Source organism: Mirounga angustirostris, unplaced genomic scaffold (assembly GCF_029215605.1).
Source record: "Mirounga angustirostris isolate CCGP_5_RB_7025 unplaced genomic scaffold, mMirAng1.0.hap1 SCAF_3, whole genome shotgun sequence".
In the NCBI taxonomy this organism is placed as follows: Eukaryota; Metazoa; Chordata; class Mammalia; order Carnivora; family Phocidae; genus Mirounga; species Mirounga angustirostris.
This window is the reverse complement of record NW_026991711.1, coordinates 166,121,585-166,136,544: the sequence shown is the minus strand read 5'-3', so window position 1 is coordinate 166,136,544 and position 14,960 is coordinate 166,121,585. Positions and strand designations below refer to the sequence as shown.

General features: G+C 39.6%; 1 protein-coding gene and 1 pseudogene across 2 annotated transcripts in view; one reads left to right on the top strand and one right to left on the bottom strand.

Annotated features, from left to right (window-relative positions):
- Positions 1-708: 708 nt before the first annotated feature.
- Positions 709-14,960, top strand: part of CMKLR2 (chemerin chemokine-like receptor 2) — a 46,806-nt gene continuing 32,554 nt past the window's right edge. Inside the window, exons 1-2 of one of the 2 annotated variants that reach the window (XM_064586974.1) lie at positions 709-944; positions 12,178-12,228. The gene's annotated coding sequence lies outside the window, so the exon portion shown is untranslated. The remainder of the gene's footprint in view (positions 945-12,177; positions 12,229-14,960) is intronic. The other variant, XM_064586973.1, reaches the window with a different exon arrangement.
- LOC135363781 (large ribosomal subunit protein eL42-like) lies at positions 10,421-11,288 on the bottom strand (annotated as a pseudogene).

The following is a 14,960-nucleotide window of genomic DNA, read 5'->3' as shown; positions in this document are numbered from 1 at the left end:
GCCAGCTCACCTAACGATGTTCAATTAGCCGGCCTAACAATGTTTTATGACCTAATAATGTTCAATTTCCAATATCACATGATAGAGCTGATGTTAGAGCTTACAAAAATCAAGTTAGCTCTGCAGCGAGAAGCTAACCACATCAAGTCTTGTTTACCTTCAGCCTCCATGTTTCTCATCCTGTGAATTTCTGAATTCTGAGCCCTGCCTCAGATGCACAGATGTGCTCACATCTGCCAGAACCCCAGAAGGAGATGAGGGATTAAAAAAAAAAAAAATCAATCCTTTAATTGCCTCAGATCCTAGGGAGTTCTCTCTCAACCTATCTAGGCAAAGAAATGAAAACTAAAACACATAATTAATGTGTGATTACCATTCTTCACTCTCAGAAACACACTGAAACCCAGTGAGTGAAATCTCTCTCCTAATGAGCCCCACAGAGTTTGCTGTGCAATTGAAGAGCTCTCCTTTGACATTCTAAGGTTCTTTTCATTCCCTCGTTGGAAAGAAATTTAACTTGACTTTTCATAAGCAAAAGCCCACCAAACAAAGGAAGGATCAGTGCCCCCCCCTTCACTTCTCAGCCTGCGGTACTGCAGCCAATAGCAAAGATTTCCATTCAAAACACAAACCTCAGTTATACACACATACACGCTGAGCAAAAGAATTAATTTGTGCAGTATGTTCATTGCTTACTTTTCTCCTGGAATACATGATGAATTTTTATGGAGGGTGGTGGAGGAAGGGAAGAACCACATTCAAACGAAACCCAACATCACTCTCCTTCTACAGTGTCATTTCAAAAGCCAGATAAAAGCCAAATGAGGAAGCTGGGAAAAAGTGTCCAACGTAGCCGTTCTGAAAACCACCCTCCATTTCATTCTGGAGCCGCGAGGTCACACCCAGGCATCAAAATAGCTTCTCTCCTCAAAGTAAATTAACTGGTAAGTGCTTTCTTGTTTGTTTTCCTTAGACTGACACATTTGCGGCTGACCTGATGAGCATTTTCTGCAGGTGATTTGTTTACAAAACAGTATTTTGACAAACTACCAGCTGGCAAACAGGAAAAAGGACTCCTGATAGTTTAGGGAAAGCTCTGTGTGCAGATTCATGTTTTTAGTCCCATCAGAGCGTTTAGGGAAGGTCATTCCCGGGCTTGCTACAGCTGCATGTTAAAACCTCAAACGCCGACAGAGAGAACATGAGGATGTTGCTGGGGGCAGAGGGGGAGGGCACAGAGAACTTTCAGTAATTCCCTCGGCTTTTACCTAGGAAATTACAGCTCATAAATGTGGCCTCTAAGTAGTTGTGACTCAGAAATAATCAGACATCATTTGTGGAAAGGCCACTTAGAAAAAACTGGAAGGAGGAGATGATGTTCTCAAATGAAAACTGATTTTGCCCTCCTTAGACGACGAGGTAGAGGAAAAGTTCTCAATGGAGCTGTAATGTGGTCTGGTTGGGTTTTTCCCTCTCTTTTAAAGATGAATAGCTGGTGGTTTGTCAAAGCAAACACTTCTTTGTTGTTGTTGCATTTTTGAAATCTCATAATCAATTGCCTGTGAGAATAATTGGTACCTGGGCTCCCCTAATGAAGGACAAATGGCTAAATGCAAGGAAATCGCTGGGAGAAAAGGTTCAGAGAACTTGATTGTTCTTTTGGGAGGCAGGTAACTGAGCACCAATTGCTTTCTGTCTAATAATGGATCCTTCCCTCCAAGTGAAAGCTAATGAAAACCGAATGAAAAGTTGATAACTTTCACCAGCAATTATTCTTTCAGATTGGCCATTTTCACTTAAAACAAACTCTTGTCCAAGCTTCCACAAACTTGTTGTTCAATGAATCCACCACTATTTTTTGTTTGTTTTGTGGGGGAAAGAAAAAAAAAAGGCCGAGGGACCTTTCTCCAGGTCTCTAGTTCAAGTAATTCCTCTTACTGAATAAATTCTCATCACATTTGCACATCTTCCAGACACTAAATGCTAAATGCCTTTTAAGTTTTTTCATGGCCTTTATGACTTCTACCTGAGACTTTAGGCATTTAATTTATAACAGAATGTCACATATTTTCTGTGTTACTTTACTACTAATTGTCATCCGTCAGAGATGGATATTTAAGTCAACATTCCCTTTTCGAAGGCCACAGCAGTCGGAGATAACCCATGGAAGTAATTTTGAAAGGAGAAAAGCTTTATGCTCAACATTTTTTTTTCAAAATTATTTATAATTTTTTAAAAATCAGAAGCAAATATCCAATGATAAGAGGCTAGTTAAGGAACTTCTTATATATCATCTCACTGAAATATTTTGCAGTCATCAGGAAATCATAATTTGGAGGATTATGTTGCATCATGAATGGGTGCTTATAATATTAACAATGATAATAATTAGTAAAAAGTAAATGCAGCTGAGAAAACTGAAGAAAATATGAAAAATTGAAATAGTTGTGTTAAGCCAAAACTGAGTTTATGATGTGATGATGTGCCGATGGTGAGCTGATGGTATGTTAGGGAGAGAAAACTTTCCCTCTATCCTCTTAGGTTCGGTTCTGAGACACTGTGAATTAAACTTACTAGAGACAGATTAGTAAGAAAAAATATCAAGTTTAATTACATATTTGTATTAACATTTATAGAGGAGTTCAGAGAAAAATGTGACTCAAAGAGATGGTTAGAATTGGGGGTTTATATATCATCTTAATAAAGAAAGGGGAAGGGAAGAAAGGCCACTTATGGGAAAACAAATGACTTTTTAGAAAGATAGGCCCTTAAAAGAATAGATGTGACTGTTGTCTCTTTAGATGTGGTGTGTAGACTTCTTGCCTCTGGTGAGGAGTCAGTCTTCCCTGGTTGCTTTCCAGGAAGGGCTTTATGACAATTGAGTTATTTGGGGATGTCAAATGCCTTCTGCTCAAAATAATTTTTATGCCACAGTGGTGTATGCTGGACCCTTTATGTGATACATCTCTTCTTTTTTTCCTAAACTTTCTCTAATAGTCTATTACTTTTATCATTTAAAAACTCTATCATATTGGGGCACCTGGGTGGCCCAGTCGTTGGGCATCTGCCTTCAGCTCAGGTCGTGATCCCGGAGTCCTGGGATCGAGCCCCGCATCGGGCTCCCTGTTCGGCGGGAGGCCTGCTTCTCCCTCTCCCACTCCCCCTGCTTGTGTTCCTTCTCTTGCTGTGTCTCTCTCTGATAAATAAATAAAATCTTGAAAAAAACCCCAAAACTCTATCATATTGAAAATTCCTATTTTTTCTTTAGTCTTCAATTTTCATAAAAACCACAAAAAGTTAAATCCTTTGATCTCATGGGAGCTCTTCAGTTCTAATTCACCTGGTTTCTTTGATGACATTAACTTTAGTAAAGGTTTCTGCTCATAAAACTTCTTTTTTTTTTTTTTTAAGATTTTATTTATTTGACAGAGAGAGACACAGTGAGAGAGGGAACACAAGCAGGGGGAGTGGGAGAGGGAGAAGCAGGCTTCCCGCCGAGCAGGGAGCCCGATGCAGGGCTCGATCCCAGGACCCTGGGATCATGACCTGAGCTGAAGGCAGCCGCTTAACGACTGAGCCACCCAGGCGCCCTGCCTCATAAAACTTCTAATGAAAGTAATGACAATACAATAAAAACTGATTGTATAAAACTTGATAGAAAAAAACATAACTAGTTAAATGAAGATTACTAACACCATTCTCTTAAATCAGACAATGTCCAAATTTATGATTGCACAATATCTTTACCCTTGCTATTTTGACTTTGCTTGTCACCCCAGAGCTCTAATACCAACTCTGCTTTTAGCTTGTTTCATTGTTTGAGGCAGAACAAACTCTCTGGACCTCAGTTTCCTTTTCTCCAAAATAAATCTGATGGGCTAAATTTTCTTCCAGCACCACAATCCACCTCCTTCCCTTTTTTGTCTTTTCTTTTTTTTTTTGTAAAGTAAGCTCCATGCCCAATGTGGAGCTTGAACTCATTACTGTGAGATCAAGACTCAGATGTTTAACCAACTGAGCTACCCAAGTACCCCACCTCCCTCTCTTCTTAAATCTCTGGTTAAGTCATTGCTCAATGTGACATATATAATGGGTACCTAGCACAAACAGTAGGTACCTAATAAATATTAGTTGAGACAACCCTTTAATTCAGACTGTTTTTTCATATTCTTCAATTATTATAGTATGTTTTGATTATTCCACTGATACTCAAATAAGATGAAAATGCTCTTCATTGTTAAAGACAATAGTGTCAGTTGAAACAAAGTATACATGATTCAGGCACAAACGTTTTGTTAGAAATTATGCAGTTGTCCCTTCCGCTAAATTAATATATCGGTCAGATGATTAATTAGAGGGTGGAGGGCAGAGGTTAAATAGGGCCTGGCTTTGACTGTGGAAGAGTTTCTCTCCATGAAGGGAATTGACCCAGGGGGGAGCCAACCTTCCGATCTTGGCCTCATTGGCCGTTGTTCATTGTCAAAACAATAATCAACTAGCGCATGTGAACTTGAACGTATGCAATATTGCATACAGCAGCTCTCTGCAGGATGCGTGCAAATAAAGACTTGGTTTGTGACAAAGGAATTCACCAAATCAAATAAATAAAGTCTGTTAGGACTTTCCAAATGGTTTAAATATTCTTTTGTTGTGTCTTACTCTGTGTCACCTCCATGTGGAAGGCGGAAGATGGGGGGCGCCTAGCTGGCTCACCTGGTAGAGCATGTGACTCTTTTTAAAATTTTTTTAAAAAGGTTTTATGTATGTATGTATGTATGTATGTATTTATATGAGAGAGAGTGCACCCTCGAGAAGGGGGGGTGGGGCAGAGGGGGATGGGGACAAGCAGACTCCTCGCTGAGGACAGAAGCATTGTAGGGCTCCATCTCATGATCCCAAGATCTTGATTTCGGGGTTATAAGTTAGAGCCCCACGTTGGGTGCAGACATTACTTAAAAAAAAAAAAAATCTTAAAAAAAAAAGATGGAGGTTGGAAATTTTGGTTATTTATTTGGAAGTCTACTATTTTTTATTTTGTGGGGGAGAGAGGGGTTATTTGTTTATCATTAACGAAGAGAAGCTGCCTGTACATGTCCTATTCAGTCAATCAGATATCAACAGAACCCTCGGCTCCAGTGGTAGAAGAAGACACAAGATTTTTAAAGGAAGATCCCTGCCCTCTGTAAGCTTAAAGTTGTGCTGCTTGGGGGACAGAATGAAGTCATTCAACTAAAAATGTTTGTTTGTTGTATTTTTTTAGTAATCTCTATGCTCAATGGGGCTCAAACTCACAACCCTGAGATCAAGAGTTGCCTGCTCTACTGACTGAGCCAGCCCGGTGCCCTAAACTAGAAAAGTTTAGAACTGGGACGCCTGGGTGGCTCAGTCGGTTAGGGGTCTCCCTTCGGCTCAGGTCATAATGTCTGGGTCCTGAGATCGAGCTTGGGAGTCTAGCTCTGCACCCAGAGGAGAGTCTGCTTCTCCCTCTCCCTTTGCCCCTCACCTGCTCCTGCTCTCTCTCTCTCTCAAATAAATAAATAAAATCTTTTTTTAAAAAAAGGTTTAGAAGTGTGGAGTTCCTATAGAAGGTGGTTCTCAAAAGGGAGGGAGGGGTATGAACAGGGGTATGCAACTTAACTGTTGACGGAGGAGGTGAGACAGTGAGATAGGTGGATATCAGTGTCCCATCATGACTCAAAGTGAGATGACAAGATTTGGACTTGACTGAGGAACTGATGTGGTATACCCACCAGAAGTCCTCCTCAGCCTGAGGAGCTTGCAGAAGAACTTGCTAGGAGGGAGGAGCACAAACCTTTGACCCTCGAGAGGAGAAGGGGTATGAGAGAGCATGCAAGTGAAAAGCAAAGAGCTGTTTCCACTAAGACATCAGGGCACAGAAGCCCCATCTGGGATCTCCTCTAAGAAAAAAAATATCCACGAAACAGAATTCTCTGTTCCACTACCCTCACTTCATCCCAAAGCTCCCCCCAGCTTTGCAGGGCAAGCATTCCAGGGCTCTGGCCGCGCACCTGTTGGAGTTGTGGCGCCCAGGAGGCACAGACTTGTACGCAAACACAGGTCATTCACTTCCTGGAGGCCCCGGAAATCCTTTTGGTGACCTCTTCTCACGTGTGATGTATTTATTGGGCAAACACAGTGAGTACCACATCAGCCAATGGACACACCCCAATGAATCCTGAATTAAAGCTCAATACCACCCCGTTTGTGCCCACTGTCAACTGGGGAAGTTTTCAGGTTATGGTAGAAATATATTTTTAGAACACGTGATTTTTTTCTCTGCTATTTTCAGCAATACTGCTGACTACTGTCCTTGGGAATCCGCGCATCTAACTCAATTCTGCATTGAAGGTTCTCACTTAAATCCTGAAAACCTGTATTACCAGTGTGGCTGAGCTATGTGAAGTATTTCAGAATTTAACCGATCTGGTAATACAGCTGGGCTCAAAGTCAGGCTAACCCAACTGGGACCAGGAAATTCCCTAGCAGACTTTGTTTTGAGTGTTTATTTATTTATTTATTTTTACTTTTTATTTATTTTAAAATTTTATTTTGTTTAAGTCCTCTCTACCACCACCATGGGGCTCGAACTCACACCCCTGAGATCAAGAGTCGTTGGCTCTACCAACTGAGCCAGCCACGTGCCCCTTGAGTGTACTTTCTAAACTGAAGACGGAAGTAGAGTAGGAAAAGGATTCAGGCCCATCAGTGCGTTAGGCGGACATTTTAGAACACCAAAAAGCAGGAGGCTTTGTTGGTATTACTGTCAAAAAGGTGATCTCATGATTACAAAGTTCCAAGTAAGATGAAGTCAAGAAAGTAATTCATTTCATAAAGTTTAACACAAAGAATTCAGTGAGGGGAGGTCATAGTGTTCCCTCAGGAATCATGTGGAAGCAGATGTCACTCGTGCTTAAAATGGCTTGCAGGGTTACTCTCTGAAGCTCTAATTTTGCATTTCTTTCTATGCCAAACAACAACAACAACAACAACAAATATGTTATTAAAGAACTGTCTATGGTCAACCAGTCATCTAGTATAAAAACTGAATCAGTTGGGTTTAGTTCTGCCTTTTCACATGTTTTACATAATTACATGTAACAGACCTCGCTACTCAACAAAAAGTGATCATTACAAACACATGTAATGTAATCATTACAAAAGTGTTTGAGGAACACTAGGGGGTGTATCAGGCCTTGGGATAAAGGCAGAGTTGCTATTAAAAAAGGGAGGACTTCATGGAGAAGGATTTTGAAAGGAGGTATGCAAACTGGCAACTTGGAAAAAAATTCAAACCAAGTCTAAATATGTTTGCGGTTGAGTTTTCATTAGGACCATGCTGTCCCCAATGGCATGAAAAATGATTTGTATATAAAGTTGTATCACTGGAGCTAGAACGAAGTGCTTATAGATAGGACATCCTTAATTTTTCATAAAACTTTCTCTTTGGTGGTTTATAGTGACAAACTTTGAATAGAAAAAAATATGGTAATGGAGTATTCTGCTTAATTATGTAGATTTGACATAGTTTTTCTTTTTTTATTAGGTTATACCCTATAAAATCCTATTAGTTGACTTGACCATTTTTGACCTAACAAAACGGCAGTTTCTTATGCTTTAACAGAAAACATGGATTACTCCTTTAATAAGATCAGTGAGATATTTATATACATATATAGTTACTTGTTTTATTATGTAAATATTTGTTTGATTTGTGTATTTTATTTATATACATGATATGGTTAACTATATTTAACATTAAAACCATTGTAAACACACTCTAGTTTTGATGACTGAGAAAGCACTTTCTCCTTCATTCACTAAACTTTTATTGAGCACCTGTTATGTTTTCTGCACTCTGCTCTGTGCTTGACACATAGGATGAGTAAAGCATAGTCCTTGCCCTTGAGGCTCTCCCAGTTTAGTAGGGGAGATAAACACATCCACAGATAATTACTACCGAGGTGGTGTACAAGGGTTAAGAAGGAAGTCTCTGAAGTCAGACAGACCCAGGAGTCTTGTCTGAGTTTCAACACTATTGCTAAATAGCCAACCTCGCTTTGCCTCATGGAAATAATAATAGTACTTCACAGGGTTGTTGTGAGAATTAAATGTGAAAATGCATGTAAAAATTGCTTAGTATTGTGTTGTAGTTAACAAGTCTGTGGGAAACATTAGGTATTGCCATATGGTGTTAAATGTTATTATTTAATTAGGTGTGCCTGGGATTGGCCTCCTTTTGCATGTGGTTAGGTGAACTGGTTTTAATTATGAGTAATACATGATTAGACAACCATATGGTTAATAGTGAACTAGTTTGCTCTTGGTAAGATTTTCATCATCTTTCCCTGGAAGGAAGACCCACTGTCAACCAAAAGCCCTTGTCTAAATAACTGGCTGAACAGATTTAACATATCCCTCAGGAGTGAGGCTATCTTTCCTAAGTACTCAACATTCTTTTAATATCTTTAATAAAAAAGAGGACCTGAACACAGGAACTAATGAATTTGACGATAATCAAAAACTTACATCCTCACCTCAAACTCACCTTTGCCTTCTCAGATAAAAATTATTGTTAGTTATTGTCGAGATGCACGGTCTTAAATGCCTTCTACCAAAAGACACTAAGTCATCTTCCTGCTAGTCAGTAAATATTATTGAGCTCTACTATTTGTCAGGCACTGTGCTAGGATCTGAGGGTATAAAGGCAAGCAAAAACTACAGCCTGCTGGAGGAGAGACATTTATAAAATGAGTATTCAATTATATAACTAAAAATTGTAAGTAAAGTGTAGAGAGCAGTGACCCTGACTGAGACTGAGGGACAGGCTGGTGGTGGTCAGGGAAGAGTTCATTTAGGAAAGTAACATCTGGGGGCTTGGTGGGTTAAGCGTCCAACTTCTTTATTTTGGCTCAGGTTGTGGTCTCAGGTTTGTGAGATAGAGCCCCACGTCAGGCTCCGTGCTCAGCCGGGAGTTTGCTTGGGATTCTCTCTTTCCCTCTCCCTCTGCACCCCCTGCCTTGCACATGCTCTCTCCCTCCCTCTCTCTCTCAAATGAATAAATAAATCTTAAAAAAAAAAAAAAGTAACATCTGAAAATACTGCTTACCCTTGAGTAGAGCTGGCAATTTTCTCCAAATTCCAAAACTAAATAAGATATTTATATATATAATTACTTGTTTTATTCTTATGTTATAAGAAAATAAAAGTTTAGTCAAATCAATTATCTGGCTGCATTTATGAAAAATACTAAGCTGATATAAATTATTTACTCTTAGCCAATCAGATACCTAATGTTAAACATGACTTTTCTGTTTGATTGACATTTTGCCCCACATAGGTTTCATTTCATTAACAGTATTCAAAATAAAGCCCTTCACCTCTGGGGTGATTTTCTCATTATCAACACGCTCACACGCAAAATGTGTACTTCAGTACTGTCCTTCACATGCACTAACCAAGAAGATGGGGAAAATTTAGAAAACAGTAAAATGACTAAGTTCTTCTTACCTTATCTGGGAGAGATGCCTTGCTCTGGAATGATATTTAATGTATAAACATGCCATTTCTCCATGGTTTGCCTTTGGGTTTTTTTTAAGAGATTAAATAAGGAAGGGGGAACGTCAGCACACACTTAAGATTGCTTATCTCATAGGAAGGATTATAACATACCAACCACTCTATAAAAGATTTCCTCAGAAAGGCATTGGTCTCCCAGAACCCAGGGCGGGGGGTGGGGGGAGGAATGATTGCAGAGAGTGCCTGTCCATTTTAACTTTTTATTGAAATATTTACAGGGGCACCTGGGTGGCTTAATCAGTTGAGCAGCTGACTCTTGGTTTCCGCTAAGGTCGTGATCTCCAGATTGTGGGATCGAGCCCCACGTCTGGCTCTGCGCTCAGTGCAGATTCTGCTTCAGATTCTTTCTCCCTCTCCCTCTGCCCCTCCCCACTCTCTCTCTCTCTCTCAAAAAAAAAAAAAAAAAATTTTACAAGAATCTTCACATCCTGGGGTGCCTGGCCGGCTCAGTTGGAAGAGCATGTGACTCTTGATCTCAGGGTCTCAGGTTCGAGCCCCATGTTGCATATAGAGATTACTTAAAATAAATAAAAGAAAATAAAAGAATATTCACATTCATTTATTTCAGCCTCAAATAAACAAAAGCTTGATTTAAAAAAACTAGATTTTTTTTGCCATGTCCAATGGAATCTGCTCAAATCCACTGAATGGTCTTCAGTAATTTCCTAAAGAAATACCACTTCGTCCAATTTACATTTTTCTCAAGCAATCGGTAACTAACTTATTCATCAAACTTGAGAGAATGCCCCAAAAGAATTTTTTTGGAAAAGCTGTTTTTCTTCTTGCTGAGCCAGACAATTACTGTGTTTTCTAGCCAGTTGGATTACAGCAAGTCAGTGAGATCACAGCAAGAAGCTCAGCTATGTTGTACCCGTTTTTATCACAAGAAATGAACTCATCTACACGAATCATTTGGTGCAAAATAAATAAATTCCTTCAGTAGAACATTATCACAGGATCAGAATGTCCTACTTTGGAAAGGAAAGAATGAACACAATGTAGCTTTACAGTAACAGCAGGAAACCATTATTTTGTTGCTCACAGTGGTATGTTTCAGCCCATGTTTTCTTAGAAGGAACCACAAATCCAAAGTGTTAGCTAAACTAATCACGAATAATATCAAACGAGCTCTCTGATTATAGCCAGTGATCATTACATTAGCTGGAAGCCTACGAATTTGCTACCTTTCAAGAGTCATGTTGTGTGAATTATTTCATAATACACCCTAATAAAAAGATTAATTGAAGTAAGATAATAATAATAGCTCACAATTCTTGAGCTCCTCCTATAAGCCAGGTGCTGTGAGAGACACTTACATATCTTATATGATTTTTTAAGTGAAACATAAACTCAAGATTATATTTTCTTCTAATAAAACAAAATATGACACTTAGAACTAGATCATTTGGCCCTTTCTCTTCTTATCAAAATGCTTGCTTCTCTTAATAGCCAGCATTCTCTTAGATCCACAGTTGGGATCAACACATTCAAGCCTCAGCACAATCTTCTTTATAGATTTAACCTTTTTCCAGAAAATCCATCCGCCCACCATAGCCACGTGCTTCCTGTCATAACGCTGTTTTCCCTGGCATACAGAGAATCCTTGCCCCTCTTGTAATGTGTCACTTTGTGGGGTTAGTGTTTGCCACACTTCTTACAGAAAGTCTGGCAGTTTTAGGAATGGTCACCATGTCTGTGAGAGTGCTATCCTTGTATAATTCTTAAAACAACCCAACAATGGTTCACTGATGAGCTTTCTCCCCAGATGACAGATGAAGAAACTCAAGTTGATTGTAATAAAAAAAAAAATGATGTGATATATATGACCACTGTCTTTGATTTGCCAGTATAGGGGAGGAAAAAAAAATCTTTGCCTCCTCCTCTTCTAAATTCTCAGCTGGGGCCCCTGTAACAAAGGACAGAGTATCCAGAGAAAAGCATACAGATTTTTTAATGTAAGTTTTACCTGACATGGGAGCCTTCATAAGGAAATGACCTGAGGAAACAGTTAAACCTGAGTGTTTTTATACTACGTTTGACCAAAAATGGGGACTCGTGGAAAATGTGCTAGGTCAAAGGGTTAGGAGCAGACAGTAGTACAGTGGGGGAAATATAGCAAGGCTTATTCAGATTCTTCTCAGAGTCCCTCCTTCCTCAGAGGTAAGGATGCTTCCCTCAGGGTATATGGAAGGCACCTCTCACGTGAGGCTCATATGACCTGCTTCAAGGAGACCAGGAAAATCAGAGAGTCCTTCCTGAAACTGCTGTTTCTCAAACTCCTTCCGCTTAAACCATTCAATATACCAAGGTGCCATATTTTGGGGTAGCATGTCCTGTACTTTATCAGTATCTATGGTGGATTGAGAAAAAAATGTGAAATAGTACCTACAAATAAGACAATGGGAAATAGAAGTACATTAGAAATAGAGGGAAAATGGGAAACAGGAGTCTGGAGGCAGGAAAATACATTATAATAGTAGCAGATGACTCTCTATCAGACAGTGAGCCTCACTTGACTGCCTCATTTCATCCCCACAGCAACCTAGTCAAGTAGATACTATTATTATCCCTCTTTTCCAGATGCAGAAATTGAGGCTTGGAACTTTTGACTAACTTCGCAAGGCCACTCAGGTAGGTAGTAAGTGGAACTGCAATTTGAAACCAGGGTCTGCCTGACTCCAGGGCCCTAGTCCTTCACTACCATAAAATACCGCCCGCCCAGAAATGCTTGTGATTGTGGATTTCATCAAAGCACGTGGTGAGGATGGGCTGGTGGGAAAGAGGGCAGTTTAACCACTGAAGAGATGAGGGTGACAGAGAGGGAAGATAGACATGGAAGACTGGAAAGGAAACGGAGAACTAAAATTCAACTCGGGCCGCCTGAGTGGCTCAGTCGGTTAAGCATCTGTCTTCAGCTCGGGTCATGATCCCAGGGTCCTGGGATCGAGTTCCACATGGGGCTTCTTGCTCAGCAGGGAGTCTGCTTCTTCCTCTGCCCCTCCCCCCCACCCCACCCACCCGGCTCATTCTTGCTCTCTTGCTTTCTCGTGCGTGTGCAAAAATAAATAAATAAAATCTTAAAAAAATAATAATAAAAATAAAATAAAATTCAACTCTGCGTAAACATCCTAGATATATTTAGATATCTCAAGAGACAGTGGGGAGCAAGGGCAGTGACAGATGAGACATCACTGGAGTGTCTTTGGGGGCTGCCATGACTTCTCTTCATCCCAAACTGGCGAGCCAGTCTTCGGGCCAAGGAAGACATTCTGTGTTCTGGAACTGCAGCGTTGATCAGGCAAAACGCCACATCTAACCAATTATCTGTAGTTTGGGGGTGGCTAGAGCATGGGCTTGGCTCCCTTCCTTGGTTAGGGTAGCTGCAGCAGCGATTAAAGTAGCCTCAGTCTGACTGCCAAAAAAAAAAAAGAGAGAGAGAGAGAGAGATAAACAGAAAGCTGTACATATTTGAATACTGTGTTAATGTTCTGGCTATGCAAAGCAATTCTATTAATCTTGCCTATTGGTCTCTCGATTCCAACAGTCGTATTAGGGACCTGGCTTCCAACACACAGTCCTTGAAGAGGACAGGTTGGGGTGCAAGGAAGAGAGTCTGGGATTTCTTAAAGAAAGAATTTGCATCCACAATACCAAACTTGGAGTGCTATCAGAATTTTCTCTCCTGAAGCCTTTCCCTGCTTGTCTGGAATTCCACTTAGTCCTCCTTTCCTCTGAGGGGCTGCTTCCCCATCTTGATGTTCAGTTCCATCATTATCCTAGGAGTGGGAGGTAAATTTAGGTTTTGGAAATTGAGTGGACCAGAAAGAAACTTCATATACATTTTTTAAAAACCTTACCTCACCCCCATCCTCCTCTCCCTCTTCATTGTCCTCTCAAGGTCAGACCAACACTTTTAGACTACAGATCTATTAAAAGATAATTTTTTAACAGATAAATCATGACTCATATACAAATATAAAATTAACATGTCTCAAATGTTTTATTTAACTCATTAATGAATGATAGAATCAGTAAGATGTTGCCATGGGTTAAAAAGAGATTTCAAAGTGTCACACATATATAGGCCATCAGGAATGTTGAAATGAGTTTATAAACAGTTGCAAAAATTGGCAAAACTGGTTAGTAATTCACAGGGCAATAATCAATTGCATTCCACTGGACACAATTCATTCATATTTCTGTGGACAAGGATCATTTGCATTATTATAAGTTGTCGACAATGTGAACAATTGTGAAATATTCAGACAGTAACAGGCAGAGAACCCGAAAACACACACCAGGTAGGATACTCAGAATCTGTCTTCCCATTTCAGTATCCTTCACAATTTTTCCTGACAGGCCCTAAATGCTGAAAAACTTATATCCCTCTTCATATGTAATTCAACATAATATATATATACACACACTAAACCAAACTCATAAATTTCATAATGAAAGTAAAATAATTTTTTTCCAGAATTTTCTTACTGCAAAATGATACATTAATCCATGGAAGTTAAACCTTTTTGTTGTTTTACTGCCTCTGCTTTACAGGTATACTAACTTAGTCCGCTTTTGGAGTAATAACTCATCCCATGACAACCCAGCTTTTGGCCACACTGGTGACATCTTTAGTAAAATCCTCTTATAGGCCAATAGGCTGAGTATTTTCTAATGAAATAGATCCAAGGAAAAAAAAAATGGAAGAAACATGTGGTACTGTCACTGTGAATGGGTAAAATCTCTGAAATAAAAGCCAACCATAGGGGGGCCTGGCTGGCTTGGTTGGAAGAACATGCGACCCTTGATCTTGGGGTTGTGAATTCAAGCCCCATGTTGGGTGTAGAGATTACTTTAAATTTTTTAAAAATCTTTAAAAAGCCACAACAACCATAAATCATATTTTTCAGGACACCTACATATCACAAATCATGTCTTACAGTATACTTCTGTATTAAGACCACTGTACTGATTTTAATTCTAATGTTCCACTTAATGTGCCAAGAGGTTAAGGAGTGTGTGTGTGTGTGTGTGTTTGTAAGCAGTATGATAAGATGTCACCTGGAAAACACTTTAGATATTTGTTGGGTCTGTTAGTTAAATGGATAGTTTTTTATTATTCAATGTAAAATAACTAATTACAAATTTAAACAAATTATTTATTTTATTTTTTTTTGACATTTTATTTATTTATTTGAGGGGAGGGGGCAGAGGGAGAGGGAGAAGCAGACTCCCCGCTGAACAGGAAGTCTGACACAGGGCTGGATCCCAGGACCCTGAGATCATGATCTGAGCTGAAGGCAGACGCTTAATGACTGAGCCACCCAGGCGTCCCTGAACACATTATTTTATTTATTTATTTA